Consider the following 27985-nt stretch of genomic DNA (forward strand, 5'->3'; position numbering starts at 1 on the left):
TCCTTCCTTCCTTCCTTCCTTCCTTCCTTCTTCTTTCTTCCTCTTCTTTTTGTTTTTTGAGGCAGAGTCTTGCTCTGTTGCCCAGGCTGGAGTGCAGTGGTGCAGTCTTGACTCACTGCAACCTCTGCCTTCCAGGTTCAGGTAATTCTCCTGCTTCAGCCTCCGAGTAGTTGGGACTAGAGGCAATTGCCATGCCTGGCTATTTTTTTTTTGTATTTTTTTTAGTAGAGACGAGGTTTCACTGTGTTAGCCAGGATGGTCTCGATCTCCTGACCTCGTGATCTGCCTGCCTCGGCCTCCCAGAGTGCTGGGATTACAGGTGTGAGCCACTGTGCCTGGTCCCTCAAATTCTTCTTATGTAAAAGTTCGGGGCCATCCTCTGAGACAAACACTGCTCAAAGGCTGTGATCTGACTGATTCTCAGAATTACTTGGAGAAACTAAAAAGTACAGGGCTCCAGGCCTTGTCCCAGCTCTTCTAATTCAGTAGGACTGGCCCAGGAATCAATGTTGCAGCATAAACATACCTGAAAGCAATAACTTAAGCCTACCCTCAGAATGACCCTATATGGCAGATGCACCTGAATGTGTGTACTGAGCTACGGAATCCAGGATTCATTCCTGGTCTGTGAGGGACATCTGAGCCCCAGGCCCATCCCATGGAGCATGAGCCATGCATGGGATTGAGAGCTTTTGTTTTGGGTTGAATGAAGGTTGCCAGGTGGAGGTGGAGGTTGTTCGGGGAAGGGTGCTAAGTGAAAATGCTATGAAAACTGCATGCTGTTTGCAAGCAGTAGTGGGTTTCCTGCCCAGCCCACTGCCACTGGGCCTTGCAGTTATCTTGCCCAGCCCCTTCCACTGGACTGTCCTCCTGTGCAGCCCGCCGCCACTGGACTCTCTCTCCTGTCTTTAAGCCCCCAATAAAACCTCATGCCTCATTTGCTGCCCCCAGATCTCTTCTTGCCACTTCTGCTGAGGTTAATAGGGGCTCAGCACAACACATATTTAATCAGTACTCTGGGTTTTTCAAACTATGTACTCAGAGACCCTTAGGATCCCACCAAAGTGTATTGGAGGCCACAAAGGGGGAGAGATAAGAGGAGAACCAAGGTTGTTGATAGGAGGGGGGCTCAGACGCTCACCCCAGCTTCATCTGCTTCAGATATTAAGCTTCCGTGTAAAATCGCATTTGAAAAGAGGATTTTTTTTTCAATTTTGAAAACAAGTCATAGCTGATCATTGGTACAGGGCCTCTTTAAAGTTGGCAGTGTTCTCCTCTTGAGCTATAGTTCAGGACAGCCTCTCAGCCCTGTGACCACCCATCCATCCTTCCTGACACACTGACCTTTAGTCCCTGAGCTGTCTCCTGCCTGGCTTACTATGCTGACCATCCACAATGACCCCGACTCCATTCACATTACGGGATTGCCTGACCCCGACTCCATCCGCGTTGCGGGGTTGCCAGACCCCGACTCCGTCGGCGTTGCGAGGTTGCCTGACCCCGACTCCGTTCGCGTTACGAGATTGCCTGACTCTGCCTTTTGCCCCAAGTACCAAATTCCTTTACCACTGAAAGAATGCTGGTCCCCTAGGAAATGTGCTTTGCACAAAGCATACTGCCTCAAGACAGTGAGTCTCAAAAATGACTGTGGCTTTCAAATATTTTCCTGCACCAGAATCCTCTGGAGAGCTTGTTAAAGCACGGATTGCTCAGCCCCAACCCCAGAGTTTCTGATTTGCATGGGTCTGAGGTAGGACATGGGAACTTGCATGTCCACACCTAGAACAACTGCCTTGAGATTAAATAATGGTGGATATAGCTTGGGTCCAATTATCCTGTTAGATGTTTTCTCACTGGGTAGTCCTTCCTTTGGCATTAAAATATGTGAGGAGAGGAAGTGGCTTTCCTGAAGAGTCAACAGTAACTGGAATGAAGAAATCAGTGTAAACTAGGACTATGGCTCAGTCCTGCCCTGCAGTTATTAGGTTTTGCTGCTCTCACCCGCCCAGCTAACAGCCATTTATGACATTGTTTCTGCAGGACAGTGCATTGCACAGTATGGTCCCCGTGGTGCCCATCACATAGTCCCTGCCAGCACGGGGAGCAGTGACAAGGATCTGACAGTAGCTTCTTATTGCCAGGGCTTGATCAGAATGTGACAAATCATTGCTCAACATTGGTTATCATAAAGGCAAATCTTTTGTCTTCTCTGAAACAAATAGTAAGAGGAGAAAGTATTGTCTTGTAGAGACTCCCATCTTTGTAGAGACTGTCTTCCTTTCAGTCCCATGAAGTAAGTCCCTTATAGAAAGCTGGCATGGTGGCAAGGCAGAGAGGTGTCCTGTCAGTGGTCAAGGAAACAGCAAACACAGGCTCGTGGTCACCGCTGTCTGGGTCAGAGGCCTTCAAAGCTTTGATCAGATACACCACCAGTCACTGCTGGGAAGTCCTCCTGGATGCATCCCGAGTTGTTGAATGTTTGGACCAGGCAAATGACTATACTTATTGTTGCGTTTAAAACAATAGCCTTTGAGTTTTTTAACCTCTGTAATGGTTCAGCTCTGTGGTGGAAAATATTTAACTTCAATTTTCAGCAGTACTCCTGAGTGATTTTACTAATTACCCTTGAACTGCAAGGGCCGAGCTAATAAGGTGACTACATTTGTGCAGGTGATGGGCCGGGCATCTGTGAGATGGTAGAAAGAAAATGTGTGTGTTATGTTGGGTGGGTAAGGACAGGTTAAACCACCTTCTCTTTTTCTGTGTATGAGGCTGGCTGTCTGCGTTAGGGTAAATACTTCCAGCTGAGTGTGAGCACAGATGCTGCAAGGCGCTGTCTGGGAATACCCTTTAAGGTCAGGCCCAGCATCTCCTCCACAGTGCTCCTGTGGTTGGATTTTCCAGCTCTCTTTATTTTGCCTGCTGATGGAAGTAGCAGATAATCAAGAACATAAAAAGAGGTCCTGGGCATGATGCCCTGAAAAAACATTCCTAGCACTTGGCTACTTTTTTTTCATCCTTTCTTTTTTTTCTTTTCTTTTTCCCTCCCTCCCTCCCTTCCTCCCATCCGTCCATCCTCCTGTCCATCCATCCATCCTCTTTCTTCCTTTCTTTCTCTCTCCCTTTTTTTTTTTTTAAATACATTGCACTTTAGGTTCTGGGGTACATATGTAGAACATGCAGGATTGTTGCATAGGTACATACATGGCAATGTGGTTTGCTGCCTCCATCCCCCTGTCATCTATATTTGGCATTTCTCCCCATGTTATCCCTCCCCAACTTCCCTACCCCCCACTGTCCCTCCCCTAGTCCCCCCAACTGACCCCAGTGTGTGATGCTCCCCTTCCTGTGTCCATGTGTTCTCATTGTTGAACACCCGCCTATGAGTGAGAACATGCAGTGTTTGATTTTCTGTTCTTGTGTTAGATTGCTGAGAATGATGGTTTCCAGATTCATCCATGTCCCTACAAAGGATGCGAACTCGTCGTTTTTTATGGCTGTATAGTATTCCATGGTGTATATGTGCCACATTTTTCTTGTCCAGTTTATCATCGATGGGCATTTGGGTTGGTTCCAGGTCTTTGCTATTGTAAACAGTGCCACAATGAACATATGTGTGCATGTGTCTTTGTAATAGAACAATTTATAATCCTTTGGATATATACCCGGTAATGGGATTGTTGGGTCAAATGGAATTTCTATTTCTAAGTCCTTGAGGAAATGCCATACTGTCTTCCACAATGGTTGAACTAATTTATACTCCCACCAACAGTGTAAAAGTGTTCCTATTTCTCCACATCCTCTCCAGCATCTGTTGTCTCCAGATTTTTTAATGTTCGCCATTCTAACTGGCGTGAGATGGTATCTCAATGTGGTTTTCATTTGCATTTCTCTAATAACCAGTGATCATGAGCATTTTTTCATATGTTAGTTGGCCTCATATATGTCTTCTTTTGAAAAGTGTCTGTTCATGTCCTTTGCTCACTTTTGAATGGGTTTGTTTGTTTTTTTCTTGTAAATCTGTTTTAGTTCTTTGTAGATTCTGGATATTAGCCCTTGGTCAGATGGGTAGATTGCAAAAATTTTTTCCCATTCTGTTGGTTGCTGATTCACTCTAGTGATTGTTTCTTTTGCTGTACAGGAGCTCTGGAGTTTAATTAGATCCTATTTGTCTATTTTGGCTTTTGTTGCCAGTGCTTTTGGTGTTTTAGTCATGAAGTCCTTGCCTATGCCTATGTCCTGAATGGTTTTGCCTAGGCTTTCTTCTAGGGTTTTTATGGTGTTGGGTCTTATGTTTAAGTCTTTAATCCATCTGGAGTTAATTTTAGTGTAAGGTGTCAGGAAGGGGTCCAGTTTCTGCTTTCTGCACATGGCTAGCCAGTTATCCCAACCCTATATATAAAATAGGGAATCCTTCCCCATTGCTTGTTTTTGTCTGGTTTGTCAAAGATCAGATGGTTGTATATGTGTGGCGTTGCCTCCAAGGCCTCTGTTCTGTTCCATTGGTCTACATCTCTGTTTTTGTTAACAGTACCATGCTGTTTTGATTACTGTAGCATTGTAGTATAGTTTGAAGTCAGGAAGCGTGATGCCTCCAGCTTTGTTCTTTTTGCTTAAAATTGTCTTGGCTGTGTGGACTCTCTTTTGGTTCCATATGAAGTTTAAGGTGGTTTTTTCCAGTTTTGTGAAGAGAGTCATAGATCATTTGATGGGGATAGTGTTGAATTTATAAATTACGTTGGGCAGTATGGCGATTTTCACAATATTGATTCTTCCTAACCATGAGCATGGAATGTTTTTCCATCTGTTTGTGTCCTCTCTTATTTCCTTGAGCAGTGGTTTGCAGTTCTCCTTGAAGAGGTCCTTTACATCCTTTGTTAGTTGTATTCCTTGGTGTTTTATTCTGTTTGTAGGAATTGTGAATGGCAGTTCATTTTTGTTTTGGCTCTCTTTAAGTCTGCTATTCGTGTATGGAAATGCTTGTGATTTCTACACATTGATTTTGTATCCTGAGACTTTGTCAAAGTTGCTTATCAGTTTAAGGAGATTTTGGTTTGATACAATGGGGTCTTCTAAATATACAATCATGCCATCTGCAAATAGAGACAATTTGACTTCCTCCTTTCCTAATTGAATATCCTTTATTTCTTTTTCTTGCCTGATTGCTCTGGCTAGGACTTCCAATACTATGTTGAATAGGAGTGGTGAAAGAGGGCATCCTTGTCTAGTGCCAGATTTCAAAGGGAATGCTTCCACTTTTTGCCCATTCAGTATGATATTGGCTGTGGGTTTGTCATGAATAGCTTTTATTATTTTGAGATACATTTTGTCAATACCTTGTTTATTGAGAGTTTTTAGCATAAAGTGCTGTTGAATTTCATTGAAGGCCTTCTCTGCATCTGTTGGGATGATCATGTGGTTTTTGGTTTGGTTTATGTGGTGGATTACGTTTATAGATTTGCATATGTTGAACCAGCCTTGCATCCCCAGGATGAAGCCTACTTGATTGTGATGGATAAGCCTTTTGATGTGCTGTTGCAGTTGGTTTGCAAGTATTTTATTGAACATTTTTACGTCTGTGTTCATTATGGATATTGGCCAGAAGTTTTCTTTTTTTGCTGAATCTCTCCCGGGTTTTGGTATCAAGATGATGTTGGTCTCATAAAATGATTTGGGAAGGATTCCTTCTTTATGGATTGTTTGGAATGGTTTCAGAAGGAGTGGTACCAGCTCCTCCTTATAAGTCTGGTAGAATTTGGCTGTGAATCCATCTGGTCCTGGGCTTTCTTTGGTTGGTGGGCTATTAACTGCTGCCTCAACTTCAGCCCTTGTTATTGGTCTATTCAGGGTTTTGACTTCTTCCAGGTTTAGTCTTGGGAGAATGCAAGTGTCCAGGAATTTATACGTTTCTTCCAGGTTTACTGGTTTATGTGCATAGAGTTGTTTGTAGTAGACTCTGATGGTAATTTGTATTTCTGTGGAGTTGGTGGTGATATCCCCTTTATTGTTTTTTATTGCATCTATTTGATTCTTCTCTTTTTTCTTTTTTATTAATCTGGCTAGTGGTCTGTCTGTTTTGTTGATCTTTTCGAAGAACCAGGTCCTGGATTTATTGATTTTGTGAAGGGTTTTTTGTGTCTCTATCTCCTTCAGTTCTGCTCTGATCTTATTTTTGTATTCTGCTAGCTTTTGCATTTTTTTGATCTTGCTTCTCTAGCTCTTTCAATTTTGATGATAGGGTGTCGATTTTACATCTTTCCTTGCTTCTCATGTGGGCATTTATTGCTATAAATTTCCCTTTAGACACTGCTTTAAATGTGTCCCAGAGATTCTGGTACATTGTGTCTTTGTTTTCAATGGTTTCGAAGAACATCTTTATTTCTACCTTCATTTCATTGTTTATCCAGTCAACATTCCAGAGCCAGTTGTTCAGTTTCCATGAAGCTGTGGGGTTCTGAGTTAGTTTCTTAATGCTGAGTTCTCATTTGATTGCACTGTGGTCTGAGAGACTGTTTGTTATGATTTCCATTCTTTTGCATTTGCTAAGGGGTGATTTACTCCCAATTATGTGGTCAGTTTTAGATTAGGTGTGACGTGGTGCTGAGAAGAATGTATATTCTGCTGATTTGGGGTGGAGAGTTCTGTAGATGTCTGTTAGGTTTGCTTGGTACAGGTCTGAGTTCAAGTCCTGGATATCCTTGTTAATTTTCTGTCTCATTGATCTGTCTAAGTTGAGTGTTAAAGTCTCCCACTATTATTGTATGGGAGTGTAAGTCTCTTTGCAGGTCATTAAGAACTTGCTTTATTTATCTGGGTGCTCCTGTATTGGGTATGTATATATTTAGGATAGTTAGCTCTTCTTGTTGCATTGATCCTTTTACCATTATGTAATGCCCTTCTTTGTCTCTTTTAATTTTTGTTTGTTTAAAGTCTATTTTATCAGAGACTAGGATTGCAACTCCTGCTTTTTATTGCTCTCCATTTGCTTGGTAAATCTTCCTCCATCCCTTTATTTTGAGCCTATGTGTGTCCTTGCATGTGAGATGGGTTTCCTGGATACAGCACACTGATGAGTTTTGACTTTTTATCCAGTTTGCCAGTCTGTGTCTTTTGATTGGGGCATTTAGTCCATTTACATTTAAGGTTAATATTATTAATGTGTGAATTTGATCCTGCCATTTTGATGCTAGCTGGTTGTTTTGCCCATTAGTGATACAGTTTCTTCATGTGTTGATGCATTTTACCATTTGGTATGTTTTTGGAGTGCCTGGTAGTGGTTGTTACTTTCTATGTTTAGTGCTTCTTTCAGGAGCTCTTGTAAGCCAGGCCTGGTGTTGACGAAATCTCTGAGCAATTGCTTTTTCATAAAAGATTTTATTTCTCCTTTGCTTTTGAAGCTTAGTTTGGCTGGATATGAAATTCTAGGTTGAAAGTTCTTTTCTTTAAGGATGTTGAATATTGGCTTCTGGGGTTTCTGCCAAGAGATATGCTGTGAGTGTGATGGACTTTGCTTTGTGGGTAAACCTGGCCTTTCTCTCTGTCTGCCCTTAGCATTTTTCCTTCATTTCAACCCTGGTGAATCTGATGATTATGTGCCTTGGGGTTGCTCTTCTTGAGGAATATCTTTTAGGTGTTCTCTGTATTTCCTGGACTTGAATATTGGCCTGCCTTGCTAGGTTGGGGAAGTTCTCCTGGATATTATCCTGAAGAGTGTTTTCCAGTTTGGATTCATTCTCTCTGTCACATTTCAGGTACACCTATGAAATGTAGATTAGGTCTTTTCACATAATCCCATATTTCTTGGAGGCTTTGTTCATTCCTTTTCACTCTTTTTTCTATAATCTTGCCTTCTCCTTTTATTTCATTGAGTTGATCTTCAGTCTCTGATATCCTTTCTTCTGCTTGGTAGATTTGGCTGTTGAAACTTGTGTATGCTTCGCCAAGTTCTCGTGTTGTGTTTTTCAGTTCCATCAATTCATTTATATTCTTCTCTAAGCTGTTTATTCTTGTTAGCATTTAATCAAACCTGTTTTCAAGCTTCTTAGTTTCTTGGCATTGGATTAGAACATTTTCTTTTAGCTTAGAGAATTTTGTTATTACCCACCTTCTGAAGCCTGTTTCTGTCAATTCATCATACTCATTCTCCATCCAGCTTTGTTCCCTTGCCTGTGAGAACTTGTGATCCCTTGGAGGAGCAGAGGTGATCTGGTTTTAGGTATTTTCATCCTTTTTGTGCTGGTTTCTTCCCATCTTTGTGGATTTATCTACCTGTGGTCTTTGTAGTTGGTGACTTTCAGATGGGGTCTCTGAGTGGATGTCTTTTTTGTTGATGTTGAAGCTATTTCTTTCTGCCTCTTAGTTTTCCTTCTAACAGTCAGGCCCCTCTGCTGCAGCGCTGCTGAAGGTCCACTCCACACCCTGCTCATCTAGGGATTGCCGAAGGAGCTGCAGAACAGCAAGGGTTGTCGCCGGTTTCTTCCTCTGTCCTCGTCCCAGGAGGGTACCTGCCAGATGTCGGCCTGAGCTCTCCTTTATGAAGTGTTTCTTTGTGTATATGGGGGTTGGGGAGTTGCTTGAGGAGACAGCCTGTCCCTTATAGGAGCTCAAGTGCTGTGCTGGAAGCTCCATTGTTCCATGCAGAACTGCTGGGCAGGTATGTTTAAGTCTGCTGCAGTGGAACTCATAACTGCGTTTTTTCCCAGGTGCTCTGTCCTGGGAAGGTGGGGCTTTATTTATAAGTTCCTGATGTGTTGCTGCTGTTTTGCAGAGATGCCCTCCCGAGCAAGGAGGTAGCCTAGTCACAGTCTACCAGTAGAGGCATTGCTGAGCTGCTGCTGGCTCTGCCTAGCTGCTGTGTCAACTTCCATGGAGTTTTATTTATAGAGGTAGAGTTAGAACTGCCTCCATAGTTGAACTCAGATGTCAACTTACATGCAGTTTTGTTTATAGAGGTAGAGTTAGAACTGCCTGTGTAATGGTGGCCTGCCTCTGTAATTGCAGACTGCCTCAGTAACGGGACTAACTCGGTAGTGGCGGACTGCCTTGGTAATGGCAGACGCCCTGCCCCCAACAGAGATGGACGGACTCGGGTCCAGCTACACTTGTTGTGAAACTCTCAATCCAGAGCGTTTCAGATTGCTGGTTTGTGTTGGGGTGGGACCTGCTGAGTCAGATGACCTGACTTCCTGTTTCAGCCCCTTTTTTTTCAGTTGAATGGGCAGCTCTGTCTCCCAAGTGTTCCAGGTGCCAGTTGAAATGCTACCCAAATTTGTGCGAGTTTTTTTTTTGGAGACCTGCTGTGCCAGCTGAAACAGTCGTGCTGGAAATTCGTGGCTCTTTTCAGCCTGGGATTCTCCTGGTCTGTCGGTAGTAAAAACTCGATTGGAAATGTGGTGATCACTCACCCTCTGTGTTCTCATTGGGACCTGCACTCCAGAGCTGTTCCTATTTGGCCATTTTGGATCCGCTTCCTCTCTTTTTTTTTTGACCGTCTCTCTGTGTCGCCCAGGCTGGAGTATAGGAATGTGATCTTGGCTCACTGCAACCTCCACCTCCCTGGTTCAAATGATTCTCCTGCCTTAGCCTCCCAAGTAGCTGGGACTACAGATGCATACCACCATGCTGGGCTAATTTTTATATTTTTAGTACAGATGGGGTTTCATTATTTTGGCCAGGCTGGTCTTGAATTCCTGACCTCAGGCGATCTGCCTGCCTCAGCCTCCAAAAATGCTGGGATTACAGGTGTGAGCCTCCATGCCCAGCCTGGGCTGACCACTTTGGCAACACGACATTTGATTTTGTCCTTCCCTTACAATAGGTAGAATAATAAAAGCTAGCAATGTTGGCAGGCTTCCCGAGTTCCAGACTTTGTGCTAGTTGCCTGACATTGAGATGTGTGCTGTTCAGATGGGGTTGTATCGTAGAGGCATTGAATGTGCTTGAATGATGACACATGCTTGGCAGAGGTAAGGAGATGGTGTGTAAACAAAGAAAACAACCTGCTCAAATGTAGAAGGACATTTTGAGAGCCAGTATGTTGGTCCCCCTGAATAGATTTGTAAGAGTAATTTTGACTGTAAGTGATTTTCATCTTAGGAACTAACTTCACTCTCTGCCTTGCTCTGCTTCCAAATCAGGCTTCTTTCAACCGCCTCTGGTTTATAGATGTTGCAATTGAGGCATAAGAGGGTTAAATAACTTGCTAAAGGTCATGCAGCCGGTTAGTGATGGAAGTCAGATTTTAATCTATAAACCTGCACATTCCGACTCCAAAGCTTATGCTTGTCCCAGAGCTGGGGCATGTTCTAGCGTACTCAGAGCTGCACAACCAGGTGATGGCAGAACTTGAAACACTGTTCACAGGAGAAGTAGCTGCAGGAATGGGTATATTGAGTCAGAGAGAAGAAGTCACAGGCAGGGTGGTAGAGCTTCCATTGTGGAAAGGGGAGGCACTGAACATCAGCTCTGGGCATCCATTTTAACTAGGTAAAAGGCATGAAAGTTGTCAGAATCAGAGTGTCACTTGTGTCCAAACCGTGACAAATAGAGCTGGGAGAGGCCGTTAGAAGAGGATTCTCTCACACATATATGCCTGATAATAAGAACTGTCACCACAACCTTGCACAAAGGCCAGAGCAGTCTTACAGAAATATTTCTGCAAGGACATGTACCCAGCAGCTGTCTGTCCAGCCTTGGGTGGCTGCCACCCTTGTTACTGATCGTCGTAGCCAAGGTAATTGTCTCAAAACAACTTGTATAGCCATCCTTATTTTTCCTTGAAAAGCGTTTGTTTTCCTTTATCTCCCTGAATACGTGCACATGGATTCCCACTGCAATGCCCATTCCTTAACAAATATCTTTTTTTGTTGTTGTTTGTTTTTTTTTTTTTTGAGACGGAGTTTCGCTCTTGTTACCCAGGCTGGAGTGCAATGACGCGATCTCGGCTCACCGCAACCTCTGCCTCCTGGGTTCAGGCAATTCTCCTGCCCCAGCCTCCTGAGTCGCTGGAATTACAGGCACGCGCCACCATGCCCAGCTAATTTTTTTTTGTATCTTTAGTAGAGACGGGGTTTCACCATTGCCTGTCTGGTTGTTTAGGTTTGATAAGGGTAAAGTCTTTTAAAGATGAAACTATTCCAACTTGACTGGGCTGTTTGCAGGTAGAGAGCCTTATTGGAGGTACTTGATTTGTGCAGAGAGGCCGTAGGTGAGGTTTAATCCTAGGGTGAGGCGCTGCCCATCCTGACAGTCTGTGCCTTAAGCTTTGGCTGCACGTTGGCTGGTTTGTTTGTATTTGTCTTCATAGACTTCTGTGGACTTTGTGATAAGCTGTTTAATACACTCCCCTTATATGGGCATGGTGATTTAAAAAAAAATAACAGCTTTATTAAGATATAATCCACATATACAATTCCCTTAACTTATATAACTCAATTTTTTGTATATTATTTTAAAAATTGTGGTACCATTGGCTGGGTGCGGAAGCCATGCCTGTAATCTCAGCACTTTGGGAGGCTGAGGTGGGCGGATCTCTTGAGGTCGGGAGATGGTGAAATCCCGTCTCTACTAAAAATATAAAAAATTAGCCAGGCGTGATAGTGTGGGACTGTAATCCCAGCTACTTGGGAGGCTGAGGCAGGAGAATCACTTGAACCTGGGAAGTGGAGGTTGCACTCAGCCAAGATTGTGCCAGTGTACTTCATCCTGGGCAACAGAGCGAGACTCAGTCTCTCTCTGTATATATATAAAATAAAATTTGTAAAATAGTATTTATTGTGGCTAATATTGTCAAAGATGAGTGATTTTCTGTCTCTGGTAACTTGGCCAGGAAATCGTTGGAAAGCTGGCTTTACATTTGATTGTATTTAGTGCTTGAAAATGTGTAGATATGGAGCTCTATGCTGGGTCTTCTCCCTGCATCACAGGATTCATGAGGTTATTAACCATATCTGTGCTGATTTTCATTCCGTAGACTTGTTCACACAACCGCAGTTGTGAGTGTGAATGCAGCAGGCTCAGCATGGTGGAATTAGCAGAAGCCCTGGAATGAAGTGTGGTGACTCTTTAGGAAGACTCAGTGATCTGCTCTTGCAGGATGATGAAATACCTGAAAACAAACACAACCATTTATTTACTCATGATTTTGCAATTTGGACAGGGCTCAGAAGGGACAGCTTGTCTCTGCTCCCTGTGTCAGCGTGGCTGGCTTGACTGAGAGCAGAGGATTTACCTCCACGGGAGCACACTCATGTCGCTGGCCGGGTGGCACACTGGCTGCTAGCTGGGAGCTTAACTGGGTTGTTGGCTGGGGACCTTGGTTTTCTTCCAGGTATGCCTCTCCACGTGGTTGCTTGGGCTTGTCCATTACATGATGGGTAGGTCCCAAGAAGGAAGAAGTGTTGCTGCTTGACCTTTGTAATGCATAGGCTCTCAGGTCTTAGAATGGCCTGCTTCTGCATTTCACTGTCAGAACAGTGACAAGTCCAGCTAAGGTTCAAGAAGGAGGGAATATAAGCTCTACTTTTCTTTTTTTTTTGGAGACAGTCCCTCTCTGTTGCCCAGGCTGGAGTGCAGTGGCACAATCTCAGCTCATTACAACCTGTGCTTCCCAGGCTCAATTAATTCTTGTGTCTCAGCCTCCGGAGTAGCTGGAATTACAGGTGCCTGCCAACACGCCTGGCTAATTTGTGTATTTTTAGTAGAGATGGGGTTTCACCATGTTGGTGAGGCTGGTCTTGAACTCCTGGCCTCAGGTGATCTGTCCTCCTCAACCTCCCAGAGTGCTGGGATTACAGGCGTGAGCCACTGTGCCCAGCTGGCTCTATCTTTTGATGGGAGGAGCAGCATAAAGTGCTAGGGAGATGTGGAATCATTTGAGATCATCTTTAAAGACTAGCTGCCACAAAGAACCGCAATGGTCTTTTTTCTCTTTCTTCCTCATTCTCTCTCCACAGAAGCCTGTCCCTAATCATTGTGTGAGCTAGTGATGACAAATAGGGGGAAGAAATCTAAGAAAAATTTTAAAAATGAGTGCTAGGAATACATGATATTTAGGAGATTATGGCTTGGTCTTGAACGCCCGACCTTAGGTGATCTGCCTGCCCGAGACTCCCAGAGTGTTGAGATTACAGGTGTGAGCCACTGCACCAGGCCTGCTCTTAGTAATTATTTAAATTTATATTTGTTTGGTGATTACACATTATTTGCTTACTCCTGACATCATCTGAAGCTCACTCAGATCAGAGATTATAGGAGGAGGAATTTTACAGATGGATCAATTTAAGAAATTTAAATGCACATGGAAAGCTTCACATTATTTACTGGAATAATTTCTCCATTCAGAATGTCAGAAATAAGAAAGCTTTATTTATTTATTTATTTATTTACTTACTTACTTATTTATTTATTTATTTATAGATAGATAGATAGATAGATAGATAGATAGACAGACAGACAGACAGAGTCTTGCTCCATCACCCAGACTGGAGTGCAGTGGCACAATCTTGGCTTATTGCAGCCTCTGCCTCCTGGGTTCAAGTGATTCTCCTGCTTTACCCTCCCAAGTAGCTGGGAGTACAGGCATCCAGCCACCATACCCAGCTAATTTTTGTATTTTTAGTAGAGACGGGGTTTCACTGTGTTGGCCAAGCAGGTCTCAAACTCCTGACTTCAAGTGATCTGCCCGTCTTGGTCTCCCAAAGTGCTGGGATTACAGGTGTGAGCCACCATGCCTGGCCCGGTAAAACCTATTGAAAATTTTTACATTTTATATGTTACTGCTTGGAAAACAGAGCTTTGCTTGTTCCTTTCAGCTATTCCCTGATGAACTCTTAAAGTCCACAATTCTATTTCAGCTTAATTTCTGAAAATAGTTATATTGCATTTTCACAATGAGAGAGCTAGTAGCCAGATGCATCGTGTGTTTTGTTTGCAAATGCATCGTCTGCTGTGCAGCTTCCTTCCGTGTAGAGGAATGGCCTTAGATTTCATTGAGCCTTCAACTGTTACTCCCTTTTGGCATGTCAAAGTCTAATTATTGTGGCCTTTGTCGTAGCGGGGCTGTAGCCACAGCCTGTGAATATTTGTGTTCTATGAAGATAATTGGGCCTCAGTGATATATGAAAGGGTTTTTTTTTTTTTTTTAATATGGAGTCTCACTGTGTTACCCAGACTGGAGGGCAGTGGCACAATCTCTGCTCACTGCAACCTCCACCTTCTGGGTTCAAGCGATTCTCCTGCCTCAGCCTCCCAAGCAGCTGGGATTACATATGTGAACCACCACACCTGGCTAATTTTTGTATTTTTAGTAGAGACAGGTTTCACCATGTGGGCCAGGCTGGTCTTGAACTCCTGACCTCAAGTGATCTGCCCACCCCCGCCTCTGAAAGTGCTGGGATTACAGGGCCCAGCCTTGAAAGGGTTTTTATTTTAGCATCGAAAATCTATGGCATGGCTTGGATTGCTTTTCTTCTAGGGTGTTCCATCCCTAGTCACATAATGCTGCTAATTGACCTGAAGGAATGCTGTCAAAATAAACCAAATGGTAATGTCTAGCCAGGCATGGTGGCTCACGCCTGTAATCCCAGAACTTTGGGAGGCCAAGGTGGGCGGATCACAAGTTCAGGAGATCGAGACCATCCTGGCCAACATGGTGAAACCTGGTCTCTACTAAAGATACAAAAAAAAAAAAATAGCTGGGTGTGGTGGCACGTGCCTATAATCCCAGCTACTCAGGAGGCTAAGGCAGGAGAATGGCTTGAACCTGGGAGGTGGAGGTTGCGGTGAGCCGAGATCACGCCATCGCACTTCAGCCTGGGTAACGAGGAAAAGTCTATCTTAAAAAAAAAATACTGTCTCATTCATGTAGCTTTTACTCAGTTAAGAAGAGTTTGGAAGTAGGAGTCTTGAACATGAGAACACTCATGTAGCATTTTATTTTAGCTTAATGTAGCTGGCGGTCATTTTGCTGCTGTCACTGTTTTATGCTGTATGCTTAAGTGTGAGAAATAAAGAACAAAATGGTACCATATTGTGCTTGATTCAGTGAGAAAGGCTGTCTTAGGTTAATGTAAAATTCCAATAGTAGAGGAAAATTCTATCCTACATACAAATGTGACCTGCCTCTCAAGAGCTTCTTTGAAGGTTATTTTGGAGTGTGTGGGGGATGAATTTGGTACATAGGATAATAATAATTGACATCTGTCTCATGCTACTCTGAACCAGGAACTGTCCCTAAGTGCTTTGCATTTGTTAATTAATCTGCATATAGGCCCCGTTTGTATTATTTCCATTTACAAGTGAAAAAATTGAGATGCAAAAAGGTAATAGAAACATACACAGGGCCACACAGCTAGTCAGTGTTGAGCTGCGGCTTGGTTTTGACTGTCTGGCTTCAGTGGACTCTGGCTTTTAGCCACTATATGACACTCGCTAATCAAAGTAAGTTATGTTTTCTTAGTCTTTTTTTTCCCCTTATTTTAAACCAAGTTTCAGATCTTGATTTGTAAGTTGGCAGTCATTTCTGTCTTATAAAGCTTATTTTTTATTGCCCCAGTTTTCGAAAAAGCTTTTCTTGTTTAACATTTTTGGCTGATGAAAATAAAAGTTAGCAATTCAAACAGATTATACGTGTTGATAATAGTGCTAGTCATGTGAACCAATCATAGTATGTTAAGAATAAGTTTCAAAGTAAAAATAATGTAAGTTCCAACATAGAACATTTATCATAAAGTCTAGTGAATAGTACTCTGTCTCACATATTGTTTAGATTGTAGAAATTACAGCCCTTAAAAATTTAAGTATGTTTAAACTAGGCGTTAAGTGAATTAATGTTTCTTTTAAAAAATTATTGATTTTTGCCATGCAATAAAAGTAATAACAGACCATTTTAGAAAATCTGGAAAGTAAAAGATGGTATAAACAAAAAATTAACAATGTGTGTAATTTTCACCACTTGTAGGTAGATGATTCATGTTAGCATTTAAGTCTATTTGTCTTCCAGTCTTGATTCATGCGTTTATTCCTTCCAAAATTATGTATTGATTATCTTCTAGGCACAAGGGCAAAAGTAGCAACCAAAATAGTCTTTCTCCCTGTGGAGCTTACGCTTTATTGGGAGAAGCAGACAATGACTAGATAAATATGCAATGTGATGTCAGGTGGGGAAAAGTGCTTTGAAGAAAAACAAGGCAGGGCAGGAGAACAGAGGCACAGAGGCTGCTGTTTTGGGGAGGGCAGCCCCAGAGAAGGCTGAGGAATTTGAGGAAGGGAGCCTGTGACTATCTGGGGAAGGACATGACAGGTGGGGACACAGCCAGTGCCAGACCCTGTGGTGGAAGCAGGCTTGGTGTGTCTGGGGACCAGCAAGCAGCTGAGGATGGTGCCCAAGCTGGGAAATGACATGGGAGAGATGGCAGAGATTTGCAGGCTGTGAAAATAAGGGCTTTGCATTTCATTGAGTGAGGTGGAAGTCTTTGGAGGGTTTGGGCCAGAGGAGTGAAGTCATCTGGCTTTGGTTTTAACAGGTTCCTTCTGGTTGCCCTGCCGAGAATAGTCTGCAGGGGACAAGGTGCCTGGGAGAGGTGTTTGGGGGAAAGTGGTGAGAAAAATGGTCAGATTCAAGATGTCTTTAAAGTAGAGCCAACAGGATTTGGAGATGGATTGGATGTGTGTAATGAGAAAATGAGAAGAGTCACATATGGTGATAACTTAGTGTTGTGGGTTGACATATTGCCCTTCCCTTATTCACGTGTTGAAGTCCTAACCCCCCAAATACCTCAGTATGTGAGCTTCTTTGGACACAGGGTCACTGCAGATGTAATCATTTAAGATGAGGCCATACTAGAGAGTGTGTATGTGTGACGTGATCCAATGGACTGATGTCTTTATGAAGAGGGGATATTTCAGCATAAGCCTATGTAGAGGGAAGATGTGAAAATTTAGCAATAAGGACGTCTGTTAAGCCAAAGAATACCTGAGCCTACTAGAATCTTGCAGAGATGGAGGAATAGATTCTCTTTCAGTCCTCAGAAGGAACCAATCTTACTGAAACCCTGATTTCAGACTTCCAGCTTTCAGAACTGAGAGGTGGTAAATTTTTTTGGTTAAGTCACTCATTTTCTGACACTTAGTTTTGGCAGCCCTAGCAAACCAGTACACTTGGTGAGCAACCTCATGAATGGCAGTCCCTTTTAAGGCAGTGAATGCCAGGAAGGAGCAGGTCTTGGAGTCTGGGTGGATGGAGGGGACACAAGACATGCTAAGTCTGAGAAGTCTATTAGATACCCACACAGAGGTGTCGATGAGGCTGTTGGGGATGTGGAAATCTGGAGTTCAGATAAGAGGACAAGGCCAGACATCTAAATTGTGGCGTTGAATGAGATCACCAGGGGAAGTGTCCAAGGATCAAGCAGGCCCTGGGAAATTTTGATGTTTGGAGGTGGGGGAGAGAAGGAGGAGACGGGAGACGGAGCAGAGGATGGCAGTGAAGTGGGAGAAGGCTGGAAGGCAGTGGTGGCTCAGCAGCCATGGGAGGAAATGGGGAGGAGGAGGACGGTCCAGGCCTCTGTGGCCAGCACTGCTATTGGTCAGGAAGGGAGAGGACCAAGAACCCCCACCAGATGTAGCAGCCTGGAGGCCACTGATGACTTGGACAAGATCAAATTCAGTGGAAAAGCGGAAAAGTGGATGCAAAAGGCTGATTGAAGGGAGTTCAGGAGGAAGTGGCATTACATTATAAGCATTATCCCACGTCATTAAACATCTTTTTCAACCACAGGCTGGGAAGAGTGTATGGGTGTGTGGGAGGGATGAAGAGGAATTGGTTAATGACCACAAACATACAGTGGGATAGAAGAAATAAATTCTGAGTTTGGTAGCAGAGTAGGGTGGCTAAAGTTAACAACAATGTGTATTGTGTATTTCAAAATAGTTAGGAGAGAGGACTTGAAGTATTCTCAATGCATAGAAATGATAAATACTCGGGGTGTTGGATGCCCTAAATACACTGACTTGATCATCACACATTCTCTGCAGGCTACAAGATATCACATGAACCCCGTAACTATATACAAGTATATGTATGAATTAAAAAAACTGTTTTGAACATTGTTTTTGATGACTGTGTCACATTCTAGGATTTTAATCCATTCTTTTTGCTTTATAGATGGGATGCGTCTAACTTTTACCACTATATTGGTTGTCATACTGCAGTGGCCATATTTGTATATTAAATTTCCTAGATTAGGAATGACAAGACACCACAGGATGATTAGTTTTAGGGCTTAATATAAAGTATGGCCAGTCGTTTACAGAACGTCCGTACCAGTGCATAGTCCCCTCGGCCTGTAGGACTGGGCTTGTCTCACTGCACAGTTCTCCTCCATGTATTACGGAATTGACTAGAACATCCAGAAAAGCATTAAGTTACAGAGGTGATGGTAGGAGTTATGGGCTGAATTTTACTTCCCCAAAATTCTTACATGGAAGTCCTAATCCCCAGTATCTCAGAATGTGACTCTATTTGGAATTAGAATCTTTAAAGATATAATTAAGTTAAAGTGAAGTCATTAGGGTGGGCCTTAATCCAGCGTAACTGACGTTATAAGAAGAGGCAATTTGGACACAGAGACACAGAGGGAAGACCGTGTGAAGTCACAGGGAGAAGACGGCCATCTACAAGCCAAAGAGTGAGGCCAGCTCTGCTGATGTGTCAACCTTTGACTTTTAGCTTCCAGAATTGTGAAAGAATAAATGTCTGTTATTTAAGCCCCTGACTCTATGGTACTTTGTTATGGCAGCCTAGCAAGCTAGTACAGTGGGCATCAGTGTTTTGTTCCTGATTTACAGGATGATGTCTCTGGTGGTTATACTAAATCATACTGGACCTGTATACTAGACACATACATTTAAGAATATGTTATAATTTAGCCTCCCAAACCTGACCTCTTATGAAGCATAAATCCTGAATCAGTGGGGTCTATTTCCGTTTTGCTGCTCTGTGGCAGATTTGAACACTAACGTTTGGCCTGGTCCGTGTGCTATTATTTCTCTCTGATTTCAGGTCTCCTGGTTAAATTCATGATCTCAGGGAGGTCTTTCCTATCTCCCTGACCCTCACTGTGATCACCTCCATCAGACACTACTCTTTTCTTCAGAAAGACTGGTAATAGTTATAATTACTTTCCCTGTGGGGTCTCCCTGGCCGGGTTGTGAATACCACAGGACAGAGACGATGTTTTCCTGTTTCCAGTTCTAGCCGAGGGGCGTATGCCTGTTACATTGTCACTCTGTTTTGTTGAATGAATAGGGCATGGGTCAAACTTGGCAACTTGCCTAAGGGTATAGAGCAGGGGTGGGATGGGGGGCTTCAAACTCAAATCTCTGTGACCCCAGAGCATAGCCACCTCTCATACCTGCCTGCTAATCAGTAGGTGAGCTTGGGCAAGGAGGTGCGTAGTCACATTTTTTTGATTTTCTGTCTTCAGCTGGGTAGTAGCTCCTCAAGGAAAATAAATCATTTCTAAGAATTCTTTGAATTTCATAACTCACAAATATTTGCCGACTGCCCAATTAAGATCCACTTCTTCCTCCTTCTACACCTTCATTATTATGACACTTTGCTGTATGGTGATTCTTTTTCTATACTTGTGTCTTTCCTGTTGGACTCTGATCTCCTTGAGAGCAAGAAATTTGTCTCCATCTTTTATCTGCAGTTCTTGGCACAGTGCTGGCATTTAAGAGGGGGCTCAATTGGCTGAATAAAGATAATATGGATGGGATTAAAGAAATTTAAAGATTATTTAGAAATATATTATCTTTCTTCGAATGAACTCTAAAGATATCAGTTATAACAATGTATGTGCATAATAGTTTACAGTGTGTAAAACCCAAGATTTGTCAAAAATGTGTACTCATCATACATATTAGCGTGAACACACAAAGTAAAATTTTATTTTTAGAGAAGGTGCTTAAGGCATGAATGACAGTGAATAATGAAATAACGTGTTTTAATTCACATTATCCACACTTTGAGTGAATAATGAAATAACGTTGTGTTTTAATTCACATTATCCACACTTTGAAAGCTGGTAGTATCACTTTATAGTTTTAATTTTGAATGGCTGTTAATATCATATTCCATTCAACCTTTATGTTTTTTTCAAATTTTTTGTTGGCACAAATAGCACTGCTGTGGATACCTGCATACATGTATGACCAGTTACTTTCTTTTCTGATTATTAGAATAAATTTCTAAAAATGAAGCTACTGAAATATTTGAAACATATTGTTAAACCACTTTCTAAAAGGCTTGCAGCATATTCCAACCACCTAGTACTAATATTTATATTTTCTAAAAAATTAAGTAGCCATGATGTATCTCCTTGTCTTAGTGTACATTTCTTTGGATGACTTTGTTAATTTGCACATTACTCTACAGGTTTATTTACTAATTGCATTTCCCTTTGTCTTAATTGTCTATTTCTGTTCTTTCATTTTTTGATTTTGGTCTTCCTTTGTTAAAGGCAACTTTCATTAATTTTTTTTACATAGTATCATTTTCAGAAAATATTTTTTTCTGGGCTATTTTTTCCCTTCTTTTGCTGTTGTAATTAATGTTAAATGCTTACATATGCTAAACTGTAGATCTTTTAAGTTTTTCTTTTTTTTCATTGAATGTCTGTGATTTAAAAGAATCATCAATGGCAGTGATAAGATCAGAAACAGAATCCAGGAAAACTGCTGGTTGTTTTGTATTACATGACTTGTGATTTAATTACGTTATATTCTGTGAGTGCTTTTACAGTTATTGACAGTATTGGGAAAAGTGTGTTTGGCCCCGGCTGGCCACCTATTTTAAATTAAATCACATGGTAACAGCCACTCCTGCTGAGCTCAGACTTAGAGAACAAGCTTCCAGAACATGGCTCTTGGGGAACTGGGCATTCTTGGGTTGTGTACTTGACGTAAAGGCATTAAACTCCTGAATGTAACCATGATATTCTGTGCCCGGCCTTTGTGACTTGTAGTCCATGTAGTTTTTGCTATGCTCAGCTATCTGGTTGGTGAAGTTGTTACTTGTAAGATTTGAAAGGAAAATAGGGTAGGAAAATAGGGTGGCAAGAATGTTTGTGTGACTTGCCAGTCTGATCAGAGGGAGGAGAGAGAACAATGAAAGCAAACACATATCCTTCACATGTTTCAAACGATCTTCATAATGATGAAAGACCTGTAAAGATTTATTAAATGTATTAGTGATTGATGAGCATGGTTCATGTATTCAGAAAATTTCATTATGTGGAATTCTTCATTATTCCAGAAGACTGGATAGAAAAGGTATTGGGATGTTATGCTAATTTTTTTTCTCTTAAGGGATTTTGGAGGAGGCTGACCCGGAGACGTTTACAATGAAATGACAGCATTTATTTGGGTTTGGTACAAGGAGCAAGCAGAGTAGATCAAAATGTGTGACCTCATGTTGTATTTCTTGTGATCTGATATCACTTAGTGTTATTGAATAACTTCAAAGGGCAGCTGGGAATTACTGCGAAGACACACACAGCAAAGCAATTTCTCACCTGCTGTCTCTGATCACAGAAGACACAGTTAGACTCACATTTCTCCCCAGGACACATGCGGTAGACATGTTGCAACTTGTTTGGAGAGTAAGCAAGGGGCAGAGAGTCACACCGTTTGCACTGTGTGGGCTGAGACAAGTTTTAAATATAACTAAGGGTTACTTTTTTAGAATTAAAAGTAGTAGAAGCTGAGCTTCAGGGCATGGGTTACTTCCTAAAAATACAATCACTGGTCTTTTAAAGAACTCTAGGATCAGCTTGTCAGATGAGTAGATTCAAATGTGAAAGACATTTGAGACTCTTTAGTATTGGGGGAAAAGATTGGGAATTAACTCAATTTTGACTGTTTCAAAGGATGAAAATATTTTCAGAAGACCAATCTGGTAGCCAGTTTGAAGTAGAGTTTTGTTGCTTAACCTTCTCACCTAGATCTTGATGTCAGTAGGCTTCCTGCAAGCCCAGTGTGTGTATGTGTAAACTGAGTTCATCTTTGTCTTGGTTGCAGTTTTGGCCACTTTTTTTTTTTTTTGGAGTTGGGGTCCTGCTATGTTGCACAGGCTGGACTCAATCTCCTAAGTGCCTACAATAACCTCCTAAATGTTATGTCCCTTGTGATGTTCTTTTCTCTTTGACCATGACTGGTTTCACTGTCACTATTCTTCAGAGTTCTACAACACATTGGGTCTGGCTTCTGAACCTGTTTCTATCTGTAACTATAAAAAAGTTAAATGTCACTACAGACTTTGTGTGTTTGCAGAGTTTATTTGAATTTAGTTTGCATGGAAAAACATCTGATTTGAAGGACTGGAGACTGCTTGATTGAATAAATTGCAAACCAAGTCTGGAAGTGTGGATGTTATCACGTATGAATTAAGAGACCATTGGCCACCTTTCCTTTATAGACGTTCTTCAATTCCAGCATCATTTGGAAAGTAGTGGCTCTATGTTTATTTCAATCAGTCAGCCAAGTTTAGGGTCCTATCCCAGGCTACAGAAAGTTCTGCATAAGCCCTTTAACCTCACAGCTTATAGTCTAGTTGGCAAATAGGAAAGAACTGTAAAAAGTTGACCAGGATGTGTAATGCAAATGATGACAGTGGAACAAGAACCAGATGGTACGAGGGCCATGGTAGGGGTTGGTGGGTGATCCGTTAGTCACTTCTCACACTGCTATAAAGAAATGCCTGAGACTGGGTAGTTTACAAAGAAAAGAGGTTTAATTGGCTCATGGTTCTGCAGGCTGTACAGGAAGCGTAGAAGCTTGTGCTTCTGGGGAGTCCCCAGGAAACTTCTAATCATGGCAGGAGGCAGAGGGGGAACACGTCATATGACCTGAGGAGGCGGGGAGGTGCGGGGGGGATGAGGTGCCACACACTTTTGAACAACCAGATCTCACAATCATTCACTCACTATCACAACAGCATGATGGGATGATGCTAACCCATTCATGAGAACTCCGCCCATGGTCCAGTCACCTCCTACCAGTTCCCACCTCCAGCCCTGGAGATTATAATTCAAGGGAGATTTGGTAGGACTCCTATCCAAATCACATCAGTGAACATTTGGGAGAGACTTCTTAGAGAAGGGTGGGCTTGAAGCACTGGAGGTTTTCATTGTGCTCATTGCATTGAGGGGCCTGTGTTCCTTCATAGGGCTCCTTCTGTGCAAAGAGGTGGGAATCCCAAGGACGGGTGAGCTTCTGCAGGGGTGGGCCAGTGAGAAGTGAGGTTGGAAAAGGGGCTTTGGGTTAGATGTAGATGCCTTAACATTTTCCCATGGTCAGCTAAAATGTGTGGAAAGTTTTTGAATGAAAGAAAAAAATGATGCAAAGAGCAGCATTTTAGAAGACTAGTCTGTCCACAAGCCTGCATTAGGATTTTGTTCCTAACCTACTACTTTTCAGACTTGGCTGTATATTTCACTCACCTGGGGGGTTAAAAAGGTGCTGAAGCCTGGATCCCTTTCCCCTGGAGATTCTGACTTACTTTGTTTGGTGTTAGGCCTGGGCTTTGGGAGTTTTAAAAGCTCCCCATGTGATTCTAATGTGCAGCAGAGCTGCGAATCACTGCCCAACTCACTGATGAGATCTTGATGTAGCCTCCACTCACCAACCTGAACCACAGCACAAGGTCCAGCCAGGAAAAAGCAGAATCAGCTGGTGGGGGAAAAAATTAAAAAATACTTCTGGCTGGCCAGGGGCAGTGGCTCACGCTTTGCAATCCTAGCACTTTGGGAGGCCTAAGCAGGTAGGTTACCGGAGGTCAGGAGTTCGAGACCAGCCTGACCAACATGGCAAATCCCTGTCTCTACTAAAAATACAAAAATTAGCTGGGCGTGTCTGCCTGTAATCCCAGCTACTCAGGAGGCTGAAGCAGGAGAATTGCTTGAACCCAAGAGGCGGAGGTTGCAGTGAGCTGAGATTGCGCCATTGCACTTCAGCCTGGGCAACAGAGCAAGACTCCATCTCAAATAAAATAAAATAAAATAAAGTACTTCTGTGGCAATATTTATAATATTCCAGATAGTCCAACGCATTAGTTATAATAACAGTTTTCACGGCCTGGGCGTGGTGGCTCATGCCTGTAATCCTAGCACTTTGGGAGGCTGAGGTGGGTGTATTACCTGAGCTCAGGAGTTTGAGACCAGCCTCAGCAACATGGTGAAAACCCATCTCTATTAAAATAAAATAAATTAGCTGGGTGTGGCGACGTGTGCCTGTAGTCCCAGCTACGGCAAGAGGCTGAGGCAGGAGAATTGCTTGAACCCGGGAGATGGAGTTTGCAGTGAGCAGAGATCGTACCACTGCACTCCAGCCTGGGTGACAAAGAAAGACTCCGACTCAAAAAAAAAAAAAGTTTTCACATAAATGCTATGAATTTTTGCATTGGTCATAAAGTAGTTGGGGAAAAATGTGTAGACTTTTGGAAATGTATAGACATGGAAAATGTGTCCCTTTTTTTGCAATAAAAATGGTGAGATAAAACAAACGCTTTTATTGTAGCCAATAATTCAATAGGATAAAAGCAATGATAGCGTGAAAACACTAAACATGCAAATGTAAAAATATAAGTCCTCAAAAACTTGCTGCTGGAAGACCTCGGTTTCCAAATGCTGTATGTCAGTAATTCTCAAACCTGGGTGTGCATCGAAGTCACTTGGAGAGCAGTCACTGATTGCTGGGCTCCAGTTTCAGATGTAGCAGGCTTGAGGCAGCCCGAGGATGTATAGTTTCAAAGTTTTCCTAGGTGATACTGCTGGCCTGGGCACTGTGAGAACTGCTGATCCTCACTGCCATGTGAGAACCACTACTGCATGGGTCCAAATACTAGAGGAAAAACGGCTTGATGAAATGTGGTAGAGGGATGTGAGTTTTGCCTTTTATGTCAGATGAGGGGCTTCTCTTGGCGGTTAGGGAATCTGTCCCCCTCCAGTTCAAGCCTCATCTGCATGCTGTAGGGGGCACCTGTCTGGGTCTAGGTAGGGTAGATGGAAGAGAAAATTGTCTTTTCATTCTCTTTATTGTCCTTTTAAAATTTACTACACAGGGTGGTATTATATATAGCCATAATATTATATAACATGTTCTCTTTTTTCTTCCAGTAGAAAATATTTGTGAGTTCAAAATATTTGTTTTTCTTTTATGACTCTCTCCCCACCCCCCTTACCCTACCACATGAAAAATTTGAAGAGTTAAAAAAATCGCTAACCACCCATGTCTTCCTTAAAACAGATTGTTGTGGCTCATTCTTGGTGTACGTTGGAGGCTGTCAGTCCTCGGCCTCCACCTAGGTGCCCGCTTTTGCACCAGATACCCTTCCTGGTTGAAAAGACATTTGCAGTGCATCTTGGGTGGAAGGAGAAGTGGAATCATTCTCAGATGTTAAAAAGAAACATGTTTCTAATTGAAAGCATGATGAGAGGGCACACATGAAGGCGCCTGAGTGGTGAGCTCAGGCCGAGGCACAGCTTTGAAAGCGCAGCTCAGTCCTTGCTGTGGCCACTTCTGTCCTCTTGGGTGGATCCCCTTCCCATTCCTGTGACATTCCAGAAATAAGCATGGCTGAGCCAGGGACCCAGGACAGCATCTCAGATATAGCAACAAAGTTTGCGCAGTTGGTCAGGAAAACTCTGATACGTAAGAATCCTGAATTCTAGAAACATAGAGCTTTTGAGTTAGAATTCTAGAAGCATGGTGTGGGAACAGCCTTTATTCTCATCTTGTGGGGACCATTTTAGAACACATTGCTGTTGCCCTCCTCATACCCTCCAAACACATACAGGTGCAGAGGCCAAGGTTAAGTGACTTACTCCAAGGTCACCTAGGGAGCTGGCTCCATTTTTTTTTTTTTTTTTAATCTTTCCCCCCTTTGGGAAAATTTGTTAGCTTGGTATTCTGACACTCAAGGGCCATTTTAGAAAAATCATTATTTGCTGTAACGAATAGGAATCATACTGTAGAAAGTTGGGAAAAGTATCTTCTCTTGTTTACAGATAATTGATAGATTTCAAGGCTCTTTGGTCTTAGTCTTTTGGCTCTTCATAACTGAGCCTCCTGTTGTTCATTTTGCTTGTCTATTTTGTAATTGCTTTGTGGACTGAAGCTTGCATTGAATTTTATGGGAGACTTGATAGTGTGATCTGCCTTAGGACCAACAGTTTATGTAAAAGGTGGGCTGACAGCAACAGGACAACATAATAAATGTATTTGAACAAGTAAAGAAGGGACTGAAGGATCATGTCCATGGCCTATGACATTACCTAATGAAACTTCAGTCAGTAGCAGCTACACTTCTTTTTTTTTTTTTGAGACAGAGTCTGCCCGTTTTCCAGGCTGCAGTGTGTGGTACGATCTTGGCTCACTGCAACCTCCATCTCCTGGGTTCAAGCGATTCTCCTACCTCAGCCTCCTGAGTAGCTGGGATTACAGTCACCTGCCACTATACCCAGATAATTTTTGTATTTTTAGTTGAGGTGGGGTTCACCATTGTGACCAGGTTGATCTTGAACTCCAGACCTCAAATGATCCCAGAGTTCTAGGATTACAGACGTGAGCCACTATGCCCGGCCAGTAGCATCTAAACTTCTAAGGAACCTAGCCTATCATAAAACCTACTTACTTTACCAGTGACCCACAGCCCTGATAACATTTTTTTTTTTTTGAGACAGAGTCTTGTTTTGTCACCCAGGCCGGAGTGCAGTGGCGTGACCTCGGCTCACTGCAACCTCTACCTCCTGGGTTCAAGTGATTTTCCTGCCTCAGCCTGAGTAGCTGGGACTACAGGTGCGTGCCAGCATGCCTGGCTAATTGTTTTTTTTTTTTTTTTTTTGGTATTTTTACTAGAGAGGGTTTTACTGTGTTAGCCAGGATGGTCTTGATCTCCTGACCTTGTGATCTGCCCGCCTCAGCCTCCCAAAGTGCTGGGATTACAGGCCTGAGAACGTTTTTTTTGTTGTTGTTTGATTGGTTTTTGTTTTTAATTTTTAATTTCAAGACTGGATTTTGTTCTGTTGTTCAGGCTGGAGTGCAGTGCCGTGATCATGGTCACTGCAGCCTTGACATCCTGGGCTGAAGAGATCCTTCCTTCTCAGCATGTACAGCTTAGTGTTTTTTTTTTTTTTGTTTTTTGTTTTTTGTTTTTTTTTGTAGAGACAGGGTGTCACTACTGCCCAGGGTAATCTCAAACTCCTGGGCTCAAGTGATCCTCCCACCATGACTTCCCAAAGTGATGGGCTTACAGGCGTGAGCCACTGTGCCTGGCCTGATAACTTTAAAGCTCTGCTTGGTCATGAGTATGGTGGTTCAGAATACAGACATCCTCACAAATAGGAGATGAAGAAGTTGTTTCTTTTTGGTTGCCTTTCATTTTTAAATTAGGGATGGTACTTAGTACACTGGATTTTTATACAAACTAGCAGGTGTATTTTGGGTGACTCAACCTTTCGGCCCTTGGTTTTCTCATATGTCAAAGAGTAGATTGGACTACATTTCTGACACAGTCTCTCGAAGATCTGATAACCTAAACAACATGAAGTCTGTAAGAGAGCAATTTTTGGGGGTGGTGATTAGACAGGGTCTTTGTTTTTTGCCGAGTCTTGGCAAGAAATTTAGGCTTAAAATTTTTTAAATTTTAAGTTAAACGTATATGTAAACTTAAGCCACAGAACAGAACTTTAAAATAATGGCAGAGCATTTTCTTAAGATTTTTCTTGGATTTTCTGATGCATTTCTGGGTGGCAGATAAAGTAGTAAAGAATGATGGCTTTGGAACTAGCTCACTTGGGTTCAAATCCCAGCTCTGCTACTTTGTAATAATTATGTGATCTTTAACAAATTACTGAATCTCTGTGTCTGTTTTTCATCTGTAAAGTGGGTACAATAAAATATCTACAAAAAATGTTGCTAGGGGATT

The 27985-nt window shown here is 42.5% G+C and overlaps 1 protein-coding gene across 7 annotated transcripts in view; it reads left to right on the plus strand.

Moving 5' to 3' along the window:
- LTBP1 (latent transforming growth factor beta binding protein 1) overlaps positions 1-27985 on the plus strand; it is a 461690-nt gene that overhangs the window by 64190 nt on the left and 369515 nt on the right. The window lies entirely within an intron of this gene.

Source organism: Sapajus apella, unplaced genomic scaffold (assembly GCF_009761245.1).
Source record: "Sapajus apella isolate SASKATOON/1434 unplaced genomic scaffold, GSC_monkey_1.0 scaffold44, whole genome shotgun sequence".
In the NCBI taxonomy this organism is placed as follows: Eukaryota; Metazoa; Chordata; class Mammalia; order Primates; family Cebidae; genus Sapajus; species Sapajus apella.